Genomic DNA, 19,565 nt, shown 5'->3' with positions numbered 1-19,565 from the left:
AACTTCCCACTCTCCCATTTATCCATGGCTTTGCATATACCATCCTTCTGCTTGTAAAAGGCATCCTTATCTTTCAAAACTTGCTTAAGCACTTCAGGATCAGAATGCAATACTGCATACAAATATTTGTCCTTATGTGTGGCTTGCAGACATACTTCCTTGTTTTGCATAGCGATCCTGTGGATATATATCAATTGGATGAAACACACACATAATACAAAGCCACTTTACTAAAAGAAGCATTCAGCCTCTGAAAAAGAGGACTCAAGAAGTTTCATGTTCAGGAATACAAATATTGTCCTAGCTACAGCATAATCTGTACTATGTTCCTGGTCATCAGTTGAAATGTGGAGTTGATGTAGGGAGGAGTCGAGAGAATTAAAATGTTAATCAAGCCACAGTCAGAAACTGCAATATGCTGATCAGCCCTGCAGCCAGGCCAGGAAGACACCTTCAGAACAAAGGAAGATTTCTGCTGGGATTGCTAACAGCACATTCCCCACACCAGTGAAGGGGAAACAGGAACCAAGAGTCATTCCCTGTGGCTAAAACCATGGGGAATTTATGGATTGGAGGCTGGGAACTGCCAGCGGGCCTTTCACTTTACATACTCTTCCCCTTCCTCACTGTATGTCCATATCAAAGGAAATGGGAACTAAAGAATAACATATAACTGAATTCCCTGAACACTCAAGGTCCCTCTCCGAGCCTCTACTCTTGTCTCTCTCTATCTCCTGCAATGTCCCTCTCACTCTCTGCCTCTGAGAGGAGACCACACTCTGTCTGTGGAGTGTTACCCCTTTTCTAATAAACTTTCCTTTGACTCTAACTTTGGCATGTGTTGAATTCTTTCTACAGTCTCCACCGAAGGACCCTCTCCTCTCGGTACAGGGCTTGGTCTCCCCCCACCACCTTGGGGAAATTTGCCCAGTCCTGCATGAGAATGTTATCACTTCCCTTTTGTTCAATATTATGCTTTCCAATTAAGTCCTCGGGCCTCTCAGTACAAGTCCCACCACAGAGTCATCTATATAGCCTGATAGCCAGCCGCCAGTCAAAATACACAAAAAATGTGAGGCTTCAAAATTAGTGTTGTCATTATCGATATCATTATTTTTGTTGTTTCTTAAGTGAGTTCAAAATTTTGGATAGTACACTCTCCAGTACTTTCTGAAGATGCAAAAAAGCCAGGGTAAGAACTCTCTTATGCATTCACATTTCGATATTCAGTTATCGAGGAACCAAATTTAAGTTGTTGTATTATATATGAACCAGGAAAACTGAAGGGAGAAAAGGCATTAACACATGGAAATACATGTAATGACGTGTGTGTGCTTCTGTGTGTGTGTGTGTATTTTTAAATCATATACGTGAATTGTATTAATATAAAAATTGGACAAAACTTGCATATATAAATAAATATGTATATACATACAGTTGATTCTTGATATTTACAGTAGTTATGGTTTTATAAAGTTTTCATAAACACTAAATTAGGAAATACTGGACCATTGCTCCTAGGGTAAATAAAAGTTAGGTTCTGGTAAGCCTCTTGTCACATTTTCATTAATTTATTAATAAATAACTTTGATGTGTTTCAGTTTAAAGACAACTTATTTAATACATATTGTTGATTTATTAACATCAAACGCACAACCAACAGCTCTATAATACATACTTGAAATAAGCCTATCTAACATACGCATCTCCTCCATAAGGCACATAGCCTTCCTGCCCCGAGAAACACTACACAGCACTTCAGCACTATGCGTGAGGACCATCTTAAATAGCAAAATCGCCAATGAAAAGCACAAAAATGCAAAAAAAGGTGGCACTAAAGAGATCATGGAAAGGACTTGTTTACAGTATTAGATTGAAATAAGAAGCAGAGTATTGCCTTATTCAGTCTCAGCTAGGAATGTGCGCATCAGGAGACACAATTTTTTCTTTTTTTTTGCCTCTTAGATCATATGTATGTCTACAAATAACCACACAAGTACCTCAGGTTTTGACTTGAGGGTTACAAATATATTTTAGCAAGTAGGTGAATTTGGACATATAAAATCTGTGAATAATGAAGATTGACTAGATAGATGGATGTAGGTAGGTAGGTAGATAGATAGATAGATAGATAGATAGATAATGATAGATAGATAGCTTCGATATGAATGAAATTTATACGGTCGATGTTCATCTTGTATTTTATTTGCTTAACACATAAGAGGAACTAAAAAGTAAAATTACAGTAAAAAATTAGAAACCTACATGTTTTTTCCAGGTAATCTATTTAATCATGGTCCTTGAAATGCTGGCTAGAGACTTTTATATTTTTTAGAGAGATTTGATTTCTAATATTACTTCTTTGAAATCTGTGATACTATTGCTTTTCTAATGATAAAGATATACATTAACATTGGTAAAATAACGGAAAAATTCTAGAACTATAAAATGCAAATCACCAGTGATGAAATAAAAATCATTAAAATCTTGATGCAATTCTTAATTTTTTTATGCAATGCATACCCAGTTGTATTAACATCTTTTAAAACAAAATTGTAATTATACTCTTTTCTATCCCTCTTTTATTTTTATTTATTCTATTTCAGCATCTCCCTTATCATTGAATTTCAGCTTTAAATTCCTCTCGATCTCTCTTTACAGAAAGACATACCCATCTGAGATTGCTAAATGCAATCTAGGCTCAGCAATCCGCTGCCTTTGCTGAATAAATGCATATAACGGCCTCTACTGGGGAGACTTAGAAGAAAAAAATATAAAGACTGCACTGCTTGACTTTAACTTTTGTATTCCTTGAGAGATTCTCAGTTAGCTAAAAAAGGAATCATTTTCAAAGGTGCAAGGAAGCTTACCCTAAAATAGATTGCCTATATCATAATTGACCTTTGCATAAATGCATTCATTTCATTGCAATTCGGCTCAATCAAATTTCCTAGGCAGACATATTCACACAATTTAAACGCTAGAATAAAAGTTTTAAAATGTATATTTCAGTAACTCTCCAAAAGTCAAAAAGTTCAATCTTGATGTTAAATCTCTCTTGACATTACTGTTTTCCAATACAATGAAAACTAATAGTGGACTTTTCTGTCTTTGTGAATTACAAAAGGTATTCTGGGCTAGAAGAAAGAAGCAATTCCCACTCTTTTGTTCTCTTAGGTGTTGCATGATTATCTTACAACAGGCAATTACGAAGCAAGCTTAATCAACGAAAAATATATAACACTATCATAGCAAAATTCTCAGAGAGGCTCAACTGATACTTAAAATCCATGATTTTTCTTTTCTAATAGTTTTTTCTTTACCCTAACAAAGTACATAGCTCCAAAACCAAAGAAAACTGAGATAATTATGAACAACTAAGTAAATTGAGTCCATTTCTTAAAAATGCCATTAACACATACATAATTTGTTTATTATGCGAAAAGAATTAATTAACTCATGAGGAAGTATAATAGAAGGAAAATATAATATGTCATATACTGACATAGTCTGGATTCTCTGAATGCTTTTTAAATTGCTATCTAATCATTAGGCAAATATTGAAATTAAGCTATTTTTAGGCTGCTAATTCTAAAATATATGCAAAAAGTTAATCGTTAAAGGTTATTTACATATTAAGATGAATTAAATTAACATGGGAGTAATTTTTATTAACTATAAAACAAAGGTTATTTCGTGTACCCCCTAAATGTGAATAACAATACTGTTAATGTATTTTAAAGTATTTAAAATCTTGTTGTAAATTGCAGATTCCTAGACTCAACAGAACTGAGTTCAAAACCAGACTGGAAACTCCCAATTCAACAAGCCATGGAGGGAACTGATTTCCTTGGTTTCTAGAAGCCTTCTTACTTCTCTCACATTCTGCTGTCATTGGCTCTTACAAAAGTTTTCCTATCTACTCAGTGCAAGTATGTGCTTCTTGTCATGGGATATCCCTGTGTAAAGGATGATTTTGATTTACCGTATTTCAATCAACAAATCATACTGACACTCCCATGGATTCTAAGGCATTGTCAGTTGTGCTACTACAGGTGTTGTCTTCACTCCCAGAGGAAGAGGCAGTGAAGTGTATATACTTTTACTTTTACTATCACTAATCATAACATTTAACACTTACTGGATTCTTATCAGATTTGGAAACTCTCCTAAGCAGTTTATACACATTGTCTCATTCTGTGCTCACAAAACCCATACACAATAATTAGTAGTAATGTGCCTCTTTTGAAAAGTACTTAAAATTTGTAAACCTTAGTTTTCCCACGTGTAAAATGGAAGCTAATTAGTAAGTAAGATGATGTAAGATGATGAGGTTGTACCGGGAGAGACAGGATTCAAATTCAGGCCTGTGAGTCCTATTCCCAAGCTTGAACTCAACCCACCTTGCCTGGTCTTTAACACTTTCAAGTGATTGACTTTGGGCAAGTAAGTAACCTGTCAGTTTTCACATCTGCACAAGAGATAACATTACTGACTTTATAGGAATATTGACAGGCATATAGGAATATTGACAGGATTAAATGCCACACAATGTGTGAAACACCAATCAGTTCATGTGACACATCCTTGGAGCTTTACAAATGTGAATTCCCTTACGTAGAGGCTTAGGCTATTAATACCAAGAATACAGTTAGCAAACGTTGGAGAGGATGAGGAGAAAAAGGAACCCTTACACCTGCTGGTGGGATTGCAAATTGGTACAGCCACTATGGAAAACAGTATGGAGGTTCCTCAAAAAACTAAGAATTGATCTACCGTATGATCTAGCAGTCCCACTGCTGGGTATTTATCCCAAAGACTTGAAAACCCATATCCAAAAAGATATTTGCATACCGATGTTCATAGCAGCATTATTCACAGTGGCCAGGACATGGAAGCAACCGAAGTGTCCTACGATAGATGATTGACTAAAGAAGCTGTGGTACGTATATACAATAGCATATTACTCAGCCATAAGAAGAGATAAAATATTGCCATTTGCGACAAAGTGTATGGATCTTGAAATAATTATGCTAAGTGAAATAAGCCAGACTGTAAAAGTTGAAAATCACATGATATCACTTATATGTGGGATATAAATCTAAAAGCAACGAATGAGCAGGACAAACAAACAGAGACTCATGGACATGGACTATAGGCTAGTGGTTACCAGAGAACTATAGACTAGTGATTACTAGTGGGGTGGGGGAGAAGGGGAGAGGTAGACAGGGTAAAGGGGGTCAAATATAGGGTTTAGTGGGAGGGTGAAGTGGGTAAAGGGATCAAATATATGGTAGCTGAAGGAAACTAGACTTTGAGTGGTAAATACACAATAGAATATACAGATGTCAAATGTAATGTACACCTGAAAATCATACAATTGTATTAACCAATGTTACCCCCAATAAACTTAATTAAAAATTAAAAAAAAAAAAAAAGAATACAGTTAGCAAACTAACTGAGACATGTGGCATAACTAGTATGTGTACTCCACGTGATAAAAACACAACCCAATATTTGAATTCAAGAAGACCACCACGCTAGGTCACATGTTCAACACAGCTACAAAGCAACGACGAGGAATGAAATGACTGAAAATGGTTGTCACAGAGCATCGCATTGACAATAGGGACTGTCAAAGCAAAAAGTGCACCAGACAAAGTTAAACAGGCAAGGTAGACTTTAGGGTTACTGCATGAAGAAAAAGAGGCCGGAGCTCAGTCTGAGCTCAACTCCACTGAAACAAAGAGTGGTAGGATTTTAAAGTGCTAGAGTGAGAGGGAGAACACAGGCCATCTGTGTCTGCCAACTGGCTTTACCCAAAAGAAATGTAAATTTTCTCATATCTTTGTGACAAAAAGTAGTTTTACAACTTGGAGCGAGGCATCTTGAAGGTAGGCTCCTACCCTCCCACAGAACCTGGGTGGCAGGGATAGTGTAACCCTTGATGTTTACATTTTAAAGGGATGGCTCCTGGGTCCTTGAGAACGCCATTCCTGGGCTGTAAAACTGGTAAAAAGCTTTTTAAATTTTTTTTTAATTTACATATATCTCAAAGGCAGAGAAAGAATTTAGAAGTTTTCTAAAGTAAAAGCTCTAAAGAAAAGAGAGGTCAGGGCCTAGAGTTAGGAGGAAGCCTGTCTAAGGTTTAGTCAAACCGAAGGGACTTTCAGGGCACCTTGGTCAGGATAACGCCAAGGAAGGTGAGGTGAGTGATGGGCAGAAGCTCCACCTTCACCCGACATCCTGCATTTTCTGGACACTTCATGTCATGTGCCATCTTTTCTACTTTTGTTTCCAGAACAGGTACTTCTAACAAACAAGGAGAGAATCTAACAAGTGTCATTTCAGATGAGGAGAAAATAAGCAATCATTAGAGCTTGATTTAGTTATAGTTACTGAAGTCCTAAAGTCAGTTAATTACACAATAAATTGGCATCAAATTTAGGTTTAAAACATGTACTTTGGTGCTTGTTATAGAATACGACAGTGACAACCATAAAAATGTTCCAAAAAAGGAATCAACGGTTAAACAGAAATGAATGGAGTATTAAATAAGCAATGTTAATTTTCATTGTTAAATAAGCAATGGTAATAATTAAGCAAAAAAAATTTTGTTTTTCTATACAAATCTATATGACTCTCACTAACATTAATTTATGACAATATTTTGTTTGTGTAAGCTTCATTTTACATGAAATATAATAACATTTCAGTTAAGGAAGAGTCTCCTAATTTTTTGAATTATGTTGACTAGAAGTCTCCTGTGGAATCAGTCTTGTTATTTGGATTATTAGTTAATTAAGTGTCATTTTATACCTTATACTCTAAATTCCAGGCACCCCAAAAAAGTTCACTTTAAGATTCTCCACTATCAGGTGTCTGCATAATTAGTCTCACTTTAGAATACCCATTATTCAATGCACAATAGAACAGAACAATTAATTTGGACCACATGCAATTATGTTGAAAGGTCAGGTGCTACCCATAATAAAACTCTGTTCAAAAGTGTGTTTGGGGAGGGCATTAATATGGTTATCCAGGAGACTTTAAGGGGAAGAAAATCTCCAAATGCAATTAAATGGGCTATAAAGTAATCACTTACTATTTTTCATTTTAAAAGCAAGAGACCTTTTGAATGTTGTGCAAAATGAATACTTCTAAGACCAATCAAATTTGGGAGATTTACATCAAGAGGTGACAGATTCATACCCTAAAGCAGAAAGCACATTATTTAGCCTGCAACTTCCTGTGTGAATTTCAAGTTATAAAGAGCTTTCATGGAGGAGTTGTTACAAACCCCTAGAATGTAGTTAATAATGAAAAGTGCTGGCTGTATCCATTCCGGGTAATTTGAACTATATAGCCATAAAAATGACTGTTAGCAGTATGGATGTATGGATTATAAAGTATCCCCAGTACCCAAGTGTCCATGAATTTATAATTCTGTATTCCTCAACAATATCATGTTTGCCTGTTAAATGCAAATTTCTGAAGGAGATTTCACTCTGGAGGAAGCTCTAAAGATACCTATGTCGCTGTCAAAGGTATATGTATATTTTACAGCTCTAGGCAGGTTTATAAAATGTTCATTGTCTCCTCCAATGGAAAGATTTTGCTGATAAATGAAAATGATGGAGGAATAAAACGGCAGAAATTACAATAAGAACTGACAATAAAGTGCTTTTATCTGCACCAACCAATGCTAGTATATGTCTAGTTCAAATATTTTGGTTTAAGGATAAACACAAAAAATATTCACACATGCGTGACAGAGGTAACTTTACTTATTATTTTCTTAGCAACAAAAAGACAGTATCTCTGGAATTTTTATAGATTTAGAATCTATTCAAGAATTACGCATGCATTAAACAGGTACCTATGATGTAATAACTATTGGTTGTATGAGAAAAAAGCATATTACAGCAGTCATTCTCTGAATGATTGTCCTTTAGAATGGAAATATTGAGAGCGTCTTTGCACACCAAATGAAGGCTTGCACTCTGAAGTTCGACAAGTCTCAGTTTCGATTTTGGTCCAATTTTTTTACTCATTATATGACTTTGGGCAAATTCATTGAGTTCTGCGTGCCTTGATTTTCACATCTTTAAAATGATCATTTAAATAATACTTTGAATTGTCAAGTGATAGGATAATCAGCTTGAACTTGCTTACTATCCAAAGGAATATTCATTCGTTCATATAACCAAAATGTAGAGAGGTTAGAGTAGAATTGTCCTTGAGAAGGACTAGAATCTAGGACTCAAAATCCAGTGAATTTTAGGATTCAGAAGTCCATCTCTTTATTAATAATTAGTACATTCTCATCAAGACAATTTGCCTCTTCTGTTTCTTAACCCTATTGATGTTTTTAGAGCTTCTGTCCCACCAAAAAGAAGATACTTTAGTAAAGAAGTAACTCTTCTTTACTAAATAGGGCCTAAATAAAGGTCCCATAGTGTGTTGTGTTGTGTTGTGTTGTGTTGTGTTGTGTTGTGTTGTGTTGTGTTGTGTTGTGTTGTGTGTGTGTGTTTAAAATCCTGGGCATATCAATCCCCAGAAGAAAACCTCTCAGTCTTTCTATTTCACAGATTACAAAGTCTAATCTCATTAGCACAGTATTCAAGGTCCTTTGAAATCCACCCTAAAGTCGATCTTCTCATCCCTACACCCTCTTCAGTCAAGGTTCACTTCAGTTGCATCTAATTAACTGACATATTCAAACATAAGCAAAATTTCTCAATCTCCAAGCTTATTTTGAGCATTTCCTTCTCCTTGATGTCGTTTTTTCCCATTACTACATTTCAAAACCCCTCCCTACCCTTTGGGGGCCAAGCTTAGATATAAACTCTACCATGGCATGTTCTATGAATTGCCTATTCATAAGTTATTCGAACAGCCACTTTACCTACTATATCTCAAGTATTTGAGATAAAATGATAAATAAGATACACTTCTTCCTTTGAGGAACTCATAGTTTAATGAGACAGTTTTTTCTATTACAATATGATAGAATCAGATGGAGCTATGGATAGAGTATAAATGCACCAGCCCAATCCAGACTGGGGAAAGCAAGTCCTGGAAAGGCTTTCTGAGGCATGTGCTGCCTGGTATACAACTGTGGCTTCCCTTCTGCTACATTCCTGTTACATTCCCTAAGAGAAATTCGGTGAGAGTCTGCAGTGCTGCTACATGTCTGGTTTTTTTATTAAAATATTAATTATTACATTTATAACAATCATAATAACAACAAACTTGTTTGTTTGGAGTACCTACTATTTGCCTGTCCTTATACCATTTGCTTTCCATATACTAGCTCATTTAATCTTCACGGCTGCATCTCTATGAAGAAATACAATGGCCATCGTTCTAATTTTACTTTCTATCTAGTTATAAAGGTTGATCTAATCAGAGCAAAGACAGTGATTGGCTCAGGGAAGGTCACATGAACTGAGCTGAACCAGTGAGATTTCATCCCTGAGATAGCTATGGAATTCAGAAGCTTTCAAGCTTTTGCTCAGGCTATTTCATCTGCCTGAAAGATCATGCTTTGTCCACCTGGTAAATTCCTGCTCATTTTTCAAAATGTAATTCAAATTCCTCACTGGGGTTTATTCTCAGATCCTCACATACTCTTTTCATCTCTTCCTTTTTTTTGACTATTGTTTCTTAAGCCATTTCCACTATGACACTTTCCACATGGTGTTAGTTGCACATACACTGCACACTAAAACATGATCTGTTTGAAAGTAGAGCCCATGGCTTATTTATCTTTCTGTTTCCAGTGTTAATTCTAGTCCCTTGCATGTACTTTTTAAATTAATGGAAAAAGGGATAAATAAAGCAGTTTTAAAGCTCAGTAGGATAGAATTCCCTATGATATTTATCAGCAATAAATAGGTTCCCAGATAAAGATCATCTCATCTTAATTTCTTAGAATGCCTTGGATCATTTTTCTCATTTGTTCCTCACATGCTTACTTTTATAGACTACTCGATACTTCCATTTTTTTCTATTTTTCTACATTGCATTTTAAAATATCATGGCTGTTGGTATATTCTTGCTGAAGTTTGTCATTAATTCCAACCAACTTGTGTAATGACTACATCGAGAAAAGAACAGTGGTCTCATCCTGAGTCCCTCCACTAACTTCCTCACACACATATTAGAGACTGTTGGTGCCAACTGTCTCATTTAACAACCAACTTGGGGATTAAGATGTCAGAATCATGGGCTTTTTTATTTTTTTCATCTGTGTCTCATTGTTAGTCCTCCTGAGTGTGGAGGAGAATATTTGGCTTATTCTGAATGAAAGACAGTGAAATAAATGTCTCTGACACATGAATCCACCATATCGAAGTCTCTTAGCAATGATCATCCTGTCACAGCTGCTAGAATTTATTCCTTTATCCATGTGACATTTTAACAGGAAAAAAATTCAAGTTATTCTAAACAGATATAAACCATTCAGTCCAAAATGGCTCATATTAGCAACTTCATCCTGCAGATAAGCCTTGTTACAGAACTTTGTAAACATGATTCTTATGTATTTTTTTCCCCTCTACGAAGCTGAACCTGTTTCAGCCTTTTGTCCTATAAAGTTTAAAATGAGTATTTAATTACATCCTAGGATGTGAGAGATGGAAATCTATAGTCGTTTAAGTAGCTAAGTGATGGAGAAAAAGGTGGGTGGCTGTTATTTGCTTGATCTTAGGTTCCTTCAGTACCAGCGCCCTTAGTATCAAATGAGAGAGAGCGAGCTATGGAAATTGAAGAATAAATTGAATGGATATTTGGGAAAGGCATTTTAGTGGTAGGAGAATGAGAGCTTTCAAGTAAATTACCAGCGTATGTGTATTTCTCAGATGACTCTGAATTCCTTATTTGAACTGACATGGGTTGGATAAATGTATTACTATCATCCTTGCCTGGTACGAAAAAGAAATAGACAGAAAAGATATGAAATTTAAACAGTATATGAAGAATAAACACATGCTAGAGGACAGCCTGCAGCTCCTAGGTCTGTAATACTGAAGCATCTATGGATACAGCCTACATAATAACACTTCAGTACTTCCAGTGTATTCTTCTTTCTCTTCCCCCTATGAGTCAGTGTTCAGCTAATAGAGCAATGTTGTATGTTGAATAAATCACAAAGAATGACTTTTTCCCCCTTTGAATAGGCAGACCTGTTTTCAAAACAAAGGTAGAGCAATAAAGGCTACTGTAAGATACAATAAATGTCATATGCCAGACAGCATTAGAAGGTAAAAATGATCAATGCTGTGAGGAGTTGTCATGGTAGGTACTTGTACCTGGATACCATTTAGGATCCCCAGGCAGGATCTGCTAACATAGAAATATTATCTTGAGATTTTCTGACTACAGTGATCGGAAGTTAAGGCCAAATGAGAAAAATGGCACTAAGTCAGTGTATTAACAGTCTGTTTATTTCCAGGTTGTTTCTTGGGAACAATGGTGCCCACCGTTTCCTGGCTTAGACCTTTAGTCATATTATGTTTTATGCCAATTATTGACAGAAAGCAGCTGACTCCCAATCTCTCCAAGACGCTCTCTAAGTGTCCCTGGGCTATCAGAGACCCTGCAAGGCCATATTAAACTAAGACAACAGTGTCCAGATTTATTTCTTGTGCCACCATTTGACTCAATGCAATTTTAAATGTAAATCAAATGTGTAAAACATATAAAATGGAGACATAGATCTGGTTAATGATCAGGTAAAGGGACCAATGACCTAATCTTTACCTCCTCATTCTTCCTCGAGGGAAGCTGTGCAATCAGCAGACATATTTAAAGTGCCTAATTATAACAGCTATGAAAAATGTACTGGTCCACATTTATACTGAAGGCTAATACAATGAGAGGATAACTAAACTGGTAGGAAATATTAGGGTTTAAATCCTGGCTCTAACATGGATCTGATAATGAACAGGAAATATTGTAGAGTCCCAGGTAAATATGTGTGTGTGTATGTATGTATGTATGTATGTATGTATGTATGTATGTATGTATGTATCTGTATGTATGTATCTGTGTGTGTGTATATACTTAATATATAAATATATTTGTATATTTAAATATATATATAAATACAAAAAGGTAAGACAGATATAAGGGGCTTGAAAAGCTCATCACACTGCCGAGGTTGATGTGTACATGTACGGCAGAGATGGGAGAGGGTCCAACCCATGCATACGACACTTGCTAGTGGAACCTGGTTGCACACACAAAAAAGATGCAATAAAGCCCAGCAGAAAGTAAAAGTCAGACTGGACTTAAACATGGCTTGATGTTTGAATGTACACTCCTTAGCCCACCCACAAATCCATTATCAGAGAGTGGAAGTCTTGCTGGTTCAAAATGTTTGAATACAACCTCTGGTCAATATTTGACTGATTAGTAAGCTATGCAGATAGAGGGGCAACCCCTAGGAAGTAAAACTTCAAAATAAAAACAAGAGAAAAAAACTGAGCAGAGGCATCAGTGGCCACATATCATAGGAAAGATAGACTTCACAGATTTAGTGCAGGCAAGTTACTAAACAAAAAGCAACAATTCTAAAGGGAAAAAAGAAGCCAGAGCAAAATTTATAACTTTAAAAATGTACATGTAGGAAAAGAAAGGTATCAAATAAATCCCTTTTTAAAAAACTAGAAAAACAAAAACAAATTAAACCCAAAGCAAACAGAAAAAAAATAATAAAGATCATAGTGGAAGTAAGTAAAAAATACAGAAAAACAATAGAAAAAATTAATGAAACCAAACATTGTTTCTTAAAAAATCAATTGGCATACTTTCACCCAAACTGACCAAGAAAATAAGGGCAAAGATTCAAATTACAAATTAAGAATGAATGAAAGAATATCATTACTGACCCTACAGAAATTTAAAGGTTATAAGGGAATATTATGAACAGTTGAATGTCAACAACTTAGATAACTCAGATGAAATTAACAAATTCCTACAAAGACTCAAATTACCAAAAGTGTTTCAAGAAGAAATATGCAACTTGAATAGGACAATAACATGTAAATAAATTGAATTGGTCCTTTAAAATTTTCCCATGCAGAAAGTTTCACTGGTAAATGCTATTGAATATTCTGTCACAATTTCTCTCAGAAAATCAAGAAAAAGGAAACAAACACTTCATACTCATTCTGTGAAACTAGGATTAGTTCCCACTAAAGCCAAACAAAGCTATCAAAAGAAAATCAATATTCTTTATGAATATAAACACAAAAATCCTTAACAATCACAAACTGTATCCAGCAACATCCAAAAATGATAGTATACTATGGCTAAGTGGGACTTAAACCAGAAATGCAAGGTTGAACTGACACCCAAATTTCAATTAACATACTACACAGCACATTAATATAATAATGGACAAAAATCATACAATCATCTCAATAGATGCAGGAAAAACATTTGACAAGGTTTCTGGGGAGTGTTTCCTGTGAGTTTCTGAGATGATATTGTGAATGGAGGATACCATGGTGACTGGTAGATCAATAAATTGGTTCTAAAAGGGTAGAAGAGGCAAATGTCCTTACACAGGTTGACAATGTGGACTTTTGAAAGGCAAAGAGGTGTCTCTGAATGCAAGACAGATGGCTGAGTTGCTCTCATTTCTGGGTGATGCAGTGATAGCGGGTAGGGGGTCCACTAACCCTCATTATTGAAGATTTTCCTCATTTTACAAGTCCTCCTACCTTCCTAGACAAAAATCCATCCCAGAACTGACCTCAGGCAAGGTGAGACCATCTTATCCTTCAGAATCCCAATTACTCAAGTAATCGTCCTTTCTTCCCCATACCCATCTCTGTAACTGCCATCCCCTAAGTTAATTATTTTTTTCCAATTTTCTTGAGGTATAATTGACAAATAAAAATTGTATATATGTAGGATATACAATGTGATGACTTACTATATATATACACTGAAATGATCACCAAAATCAAGTTAATTAACACATCCATCATCTCACTTTATCTTTTTTTTCCTGTAATGGTCACCAGTAACCTTAGACTGCAAACTAGCTCTTCTGACTCCCTTTCTCTAGTAAGCATAGACTGTAGAATGTCTTCATCCAAATTCAAGTTTTATCATTTACAAAGTATATAAAGGACTGATGCCTGACTCTATAAATTTGATTTATTACTTGTGCGACCTTAAACCTTCTAAGCCTCAGTCTTCATACCTATAAGATGATGATTATAATAACAATACCAGCCTAAAAGATCTATTGAGAAGATGAATTGGAATCATGAATATAAATGCATAACACATAAAAGTTGCATGTTACATAGCGCTACTAAGAGTTAATTTCAGTTATTTTGTTATTAGGTGTCATATTAACTCCTGAATGCTGAAACTTTATATATAGCCTTCAGGGATCTTTACATTCTGGTCTGAAACTTTCTTTTCAAATCCATCTCTTACTATATATCTCCATTCACCCTGAACCCCAGCCTAATTAAACTACTCAATCTTATTTGGATAGTGTATAACATAACTGTATGGAAAATACTATGGCATCAATAAAGTTAAACAAACCGTTTCTTATATATTATTTTGCACTGAGCAAAATATAATTAAAGTGATTTAAAGACGCCATGGATTTTTGACAGTTGTCTCCCCAGGAGCTAGCTTGATTCGATATTAAAATATGTTTCATTATATCTACTGGAAATTCAAGAGGAATGCTCTTTGCAATTCAAAAGGGACAGAAATCTCAGAATAAAAATTCATTTTCAATCCCTGCAGAGTTCATTATGAACAACAGAGTGGTAGAAATTAAAACATTTAAATGTATTTAATAAGGTTCCATAATGAAATGACATTTATGTTTAGATAGATTCTTTAGTCTTTCTCTTTTATCCCTCTAAATTCTATGCTTAGGGAAAAAGTGAAATGCTGATGTGATTTAATTGGTTAATTATGACTAGATTCACCAGCAAAGTGGAGAGTTGAAGTAATTATCTAGATTATTAAAGTTTAGAAACCTCTCCCCACCCCGCCCCCGACCAATATCTTGATATTCCAGTCAAAGTGGATTGTGATTGTTCCATTAATTGAGACCAAACTGTTTGTAGTTGTGGGAATGTGCATGCTTAGAGAATAAAATTGGAGTATTTAGGCCAGAATTAATTGAATCAGAGGAGGAAATTAAGGCAATTTAGTTAGAAAGTTGCTTAAATTTTTAATATCTTCTCATCCTTCCTCATATACTATAGTTTAACTAAATTGTATATACAAACTAAAATAAAAATACTTTTGCCAAATCATCCACAGAATTGGCTTAAGGCTGTTCACCAATAGCATTTATGGCATTTGTTTTAAAAATGTTCTGAAAAAATGTAAAACCTTTTATATATTTAATATAACTATTAGGGGCCAAATATATACTAGTAAAGAAACGAATTCCCAGTATTGATCAAACCTCATTTCCAGCGTCTTGGTGCAAATGCAGAGTGAATTGGCTATAATTGGTTTGCAATTGGTCAACTTTAGACACGAAATGTTTCTATGCCATATTCCACCTCTAAATTATTTATGTTCATGCAACAGGAGAAGTTTAAGCATAAATCTAACCCAATGAATAGAATGTATGTACTTTACTTTCCTGTCCTTTAATTGTATATGTTCTGTTATACTATTTTTAACTATCACAGAAAAATAGACTTCAATAATCAGATTGATTATGATCATCAGAACTTGGTATTGTCTACATAAACTCTTTATCCTGTTTAGTTTCTTTGATAGTCCCCCAAATCACTGATTAATTAAAGCTGAACTTAGTTTAAGGAAAAAGAGATATATTTTCCACAACACTTGGAAGTTATGATGCACCAGTTTGTACCTCATGGAATCAAATTTTATTACACACACACGCACACAAACACAGACACACACTTCTATTATTGGTCAGTATCTTAATTGTTGTAAAAAGCTCTGGGATAGATTGCAGGCCAGACTTTTGAATCACAACCTCATCAGGAATGTGTCTTTCCCACTCACCATCTCTTGACTCTATATTCCACTGTGTTAGTTGCATACTCAGACGGGCTGCCCCTTCACGGAGGCTTCTGGAATCTCTAAGGTTACAAAATGTCATTTCAGAAACCCCTGAGTAAAAACAATTGTCTATTTTAAGTAATACCAAAAGGAGTTCCAATATTAAACACCACTGATTGATTTAGGTTCCAATTTCCATTCCCCAATCACTTGTGTCCAAAAAGACATAATACCTGACTGACTTAGATTAGGTTATATGTTCACTCCTAGACCTGGCATTGTAATGAGCCTTACTGAAAACCTGCTATTTAGTCGGATTTCGCTTGACAATCCTGCAAACCCAAAAGTTTAAAAGCACGACTTGCAACAACCAAGATTTATTTCCCGTTCACTTTTGATACCAGCTATGGGTAGACTGTGTCTATTTTCATCCAAGTGTCCTTTCCATTCCAAGAAGTGGGCTGAAGGAGCAGTTCCTATTTAGGACATGCCATCATCGAGGTAGAAGATAAAGAGCAAGAAATTTCTTTCTTGTAAATGATTCTGTAGGTTTCTGCTTGGCACTGGTTTCTGCTTGGCACTCGTTACTTCTGCTCACATTTTATTGCCCAAAGCAAGTCATATAACAAAGCCTAAGAATGGAGCAGGGAAGCAAGTATACTTCTCCCACAGAAAGAAACCACGGACGACAATCTTCCGCAAGGAGATTTCCAATAGGATTACAACAGATTTCCACAACAGTGTCTACTCTCAGAGTTTCAAACTCCGAACGAATATTCAATGCAAAGTACCTCTTTATTCCAAGAGACCTAACGTTAAGGTCATCTATGAGAACGATTTGTCGGAATGTGGGTCATGCCCTCCAGACTGGACAGGATGACGTGCAGAGGGGGAAAGATGCACTTCTGGGGTTATTTCCAAGCAAAATGGGGAAGACTCAGAGTGGATAATTCAGGAAACATAAAAGACAGGCTGAGGCAGGACAGAGAGGAAGCATGGCTTGATTTAGCGACGAGGGATGAAAAATGCAAGGTGAAAACAGGAAGAATGGCACATTCAGGACTAAATTCCAACATGCTTTTAAGCTTTGAAGGGCCTCGGCCCACTTCTTTAAGGTACACAACACATTATTAAAGGCAGTGGTTCTTCCAGATTCTCTAAAACTTTTCCCCTGGATCCAGAGACTACTTTCCTTCTCATTCCATGTATTTGACCTCTAATTAATTTATCTAATTGATTGGTATCCAAAATCTAATTGACCTATGTATCTAATTGAGTCAGCTCCATTAATTGCATGTAGTAGAACCTGTTTTGTAAATCAGTTGACCATACATAAATAAGTCTGCTCTAGGCTCTAATTTTTTTTCTGTTTTTTGTCCTTGTACCAGTGCCATGCTGTCTTGTTTAATATAGCTAGAAAATTTTGATCAAAAAAAAAAAAAAAAATAGGCACCCTCGGATTAATTTAAGCATTGGTCCAGTTCGTTATTTCCACAATGAGAAATTGCTCACAAAGAAGTAAACAGCAGCGGGCACACCATTCTTCTATTGCCAAACAAGACACTTATGTCTAACAGTAAAGCTTTCAGGAGGGCAGGAATTTGATTGTGACAGCTCTCCATTTAGAAGTCATAACATGAAACCACCAGTCTCTAGAGTTACCATGTTAATTTGGCTCTTAAGGAATTATGGTGATGAAAGAAAGCACTCTTAAGGAGAAAAATAGTCTTTCTGTTCTTGCAATTGATTGCCGATGGTGTGTACATCAGAAAATAATTAAGGCTAGCCAATTTGAAAAGGAAAATTAAAAATAAAAAAGTAGCGGGACCAATAATTACAGAACCACACAGTGCGCTCTGCAATTGGCCTTGCCCAGATTTCACACTCAACATTTCTGAGGGCTTCTAGCACGTTTAACTGTTTCCCAATTGGTCTGATTCTTCTAAGGAGTCACATATTTCTGAGATGGCTCTTTTTTTCATTGCCAAAACCTGCAGACATTAATACTTAAAAATATCTGAGTTAATTGGAGTGGTTTTTTCAGTGTTTCTCAAACTTCAGCAGACATATGATTTGCCTGAGGATTGTGTTACAATTCAGATTCTGATTCAGTAAGCCTGGAATGGGGCCTAAGGTTGTGCATTTCTAACAAGCTGGTTTGATGTCTTTCTATATCTTTTGTCTCTAACTCCTAAGAACTCTAAATGTATTTTTAACCGAGTGAATGAATTAAAAAATAAACTCGTGTAGTCTATATAACACATTTTTACAAAGAGAGGATAGAACATGCAGACGATTTAAGCCTTTCCCTATCCATAAACTATTATTTAGAACAGCGGTCCCTGACCTTTTTAGCACCAGGGACCAGTGTCCTGTGAGAATCTAATGCCTGATGATCTGAAGTGGAGCTGAGGCGGTGATGCTAGTGCTGGGGAGCAGCTGCAAAATACAGATGAAGCTTCGCTCACTTGCCAGCTGCTCCCCTCCTGCTGTGTGGCTCAGATCCTAACAGGCCACTGGCTGGTGGTACCAGCCTATGGCCCAGAGGTTAGGCATCCCTGATTTAGAAGAAACTGGAAAGGTCATTTTATTTAGCCATACAATAAAAAGTAAGTAAATATAAATAAATAAAATAGTTACAGAATAAAACAGCACAGTGCCAGACACATAATTGCTCACTATATTTATTGTTCTTATTTTTATTTAGTTTACAGAAAAAAAATCTACCTGTAATGTCTGTATTTCTTAACCATTCAAAGTCTTTTGGCTATTACTACATTTTTATTTCCCTTGGACCCTACATTTTTTTAATCTTTGTATTACCATTTCTTTCCACTATTCGACAGGTGACACTGTATCTGAGCAGATACTTCAAAGGATGGCTCCCTAGTTCATTTAGAAAGACATAGTAAATCTTTGATAAGGTCTTGAAAAGGGACAGAATCTTTTAATGTCTGATCAAACTTTAGGAGCCGATCTATTTAATTGGGTAGCTAAAGGGAATTGGGGGGAATGTCAAAGCCATGAGCTTGAATGTACCATAGTGAGCTCTGGATTATAGAATTCTTATGTCTCAAACCTCCTAACTCGATGGAATTAATGCAAATGTTTGTGAAATAAGCTAAATGCACGACTAGTTTTATAAAAGAATATAAAAATCTTGCTTCCAAAGGCCACTTCAAATTGAGTTTCAAAAGTGACTACTAATGGTTAAATAACAAACAACAGCTTTGATTCTGAGTCCCCTTAAGTGACATCATTGGGAACGAGTTCATTCTCTTTCTCCAACGGATACATGGGGACTTCAGAGTCTCTGGGAAGCTCTAGCCACGCTTGCATTTCCAAGTGTAGGGCAATTAAAATAAAATGAACTGTAGACACCCTGGGTGATCACTCTCTGCTCTCCTAAGCATCCTCTTCTATTACTACAAGTACCTCAGTTACACTCTAAACCCAGTCAGGGAAGAGAGAAAGAGAGGGAGGAAGGAGAGGGGATGCTAACTGATGTGAGAGCAGATCCCGATGTG

The sequence above is a fragment of the Pteropus vampyrus genome, unplaced genomic scaffold (assembly GCF_000151845.1).
Source record: "Pteropus vampyrus isolate Shadow unplaced genomic scaffold, Pvam_2.0 Scaffold29, whole genome shotgun sequence".
Classification (NCBI taxonomy): domain Eukaryota; kingdom Metazoa; phylum Chordata; class Mammalia; order Chiroptera; family Pteropodidae; genus Pteropus; species Pteropus vampyrus.
Note: the sequence above shows the minus strand (reverse complement) of the source record.